Consider the following 2,114-nt stretch of genomic DNA (forward strand, 5'->3'; position numbering starts at 1 on the left):
CGTATACATGTTTTAAAGATTTGACAGTGATAGTAATTGTAAAGATTTCTGTATAAGGTACTGTTATACAGTTCAAGTTTTATCAGTTATTAAATAAAATGCTTTCAATCACTAGACTGGCATAGCCTAAAACAGTAGTTAGTTATGGTGTTGAGAAAATAACTGCATACTTAAAATGTAAGCCAGGAGTATCTGAGAACTGTAGTTTTTAACTATGTAAGATCTCACGAGCTCAGCGGGGAATGTCACCCAAATACTTTATATCATCATGTAAAACTTATGGGGCCTTTTGGTCCCCAACCTCGATCAAACATAAAAATAATCATTAAATCTAGCCCCAAACATCCATCAACCCTTATCCTTAACTTCTGTAAAGTTAGACTTTATCGCTATAGATGGCAAATAAAACTGCCAACTGGAGATGCATCTGACTTTTCCAAATCCTAAATCTAATTATTGTATCTTCTCATTACTGTTCTCAGAATACATCACAAAAATAAATCTATGTTCAGTCTTACCAATTTCTTCACCACCACAAAAAAATATGTTCAGTCTTACCAATTTCTTCACCACCACAAAAATAAATCTATGTTCAGTCTTACCAATTTCTTCACCACCACAAAAAAAAATCTATGTTCAGTCTTACCAATTTCTTCACCACCCAATCTATGTTCAGTCTTACCAATTTCTTCACCACCACACACAAAAAAAAATCTATGTTCAGTCTTACCAATTTCTTCAATAACTTTGAATTTATCATCTCTTTCCAATGTCTCTTCAAGTACGAGATCTTAACATAACTTCTATAAGAATCCTCCATCCTCGGAATCATTCTAGTAGTTTTCCTCTGAACCCTTTCCAACATAAGGAAACCAAAACAGCAAAAATGAGGCCTAACTAGAAAGTTTGAAATGTTTTGTTTATATACCTTCCCTTATATGCTTTCAGTAACTATCTTTATAAATGTTATATACTTCATATTTTTGTCTAAAGAGTGCATGTAGGACACACGAAAAAGAAATACTAATATGATGAATATGATCAAATTTAGCAGAAATTTATTATTGGTTAACATCATGATTTGAACAAGCACTGGCTAATTCAATAACTATGTAGTATTTGTACCTCAGAGAAAGTTTCATACATACAGTTTGTCATTATAGGACTCCTTTAAATTTTACTCCGAGAGTCACCTGACAAAGATCAATCACATGGTAATGTTCCCTCCCTTACTGGGAAGTATACATCCCAGCTGCAGTGAAAGTTTCATACATACAGTTTGTCATTATAGGACTCCTTTAAATTTTACTCCGAGAGTCACCTGACAAAGATCAATCACATGGTAGTGTTCCCTCCCTTGACTGGGAAGTATACATCCCAGCTGCAGTGAAAGGGTAAAACTAACTTATCATTGGGCAACCACAAGAACTGAGATTTGAAGAGACTTCCCAGCTGAGAAGAAAAAAAAATGCAGCAACATTTTTCTTTTGAGTTCAGATAACTTGGGCACAATTTTCATTTTTTTCAAATGTACAAGCTTTTAACAAATTTTATTTGTCTTTGGTTTTAAAACACTATGAAATAAACACCACCTTTAGCAATTGATAAAAAGTGTTTTACTGAAATATAAACTGTTTCACATCTCTTATAGTGCAACTCCATTTAGACAAAAAAAAAAGTTCCCTGATTTTCACTCTAAATCTAACATATAGCCCTTCAAAACTGACAGGGCAAGTACTGCCACCCCCACCCATAGTATACCTAACCTCACATTTCATAGCTAACTGAAATAAATTTTGTAAAATCAAGCTTGACCAACAAAGAGGGAGAACAGTGCAATACAAGACTGTCAAACATCAGTAAATTCCTTTGTGAGCCAATCACAATTAAGATCATTCATGGCATATTCACAGAATAATTATTGGTAAAAATCAGTTAGATTAACAACTTCTAATATATAGAACAGCCATTGTGTTTTGGTAACACTAAGTTCCACACAATGGCTAATATTGTTGTTAGTGTATGTACTGAAAGCATAAAATGATATTTACAGCAAAAAAAACTGGAAAATATTCGTTAATTTCTTAATTTAGAGTCTCCAGTTGATTAAAGAG

This window comes from Limulus polyphemus, unplaced genomic scaffold (assembly GCF_000517525.1).
Source record: "Limulus polyphemus unplaced genomic scaffold, Limulus_polyphemus-2.1.2 Scaffold11800, whole genome shotgun sequence".
NCBI lineage: Eukaryota > Metazoa > Arthropoda > Merostomata > Xiphosura > Limulidae > Limulus > Limulus polyphemus.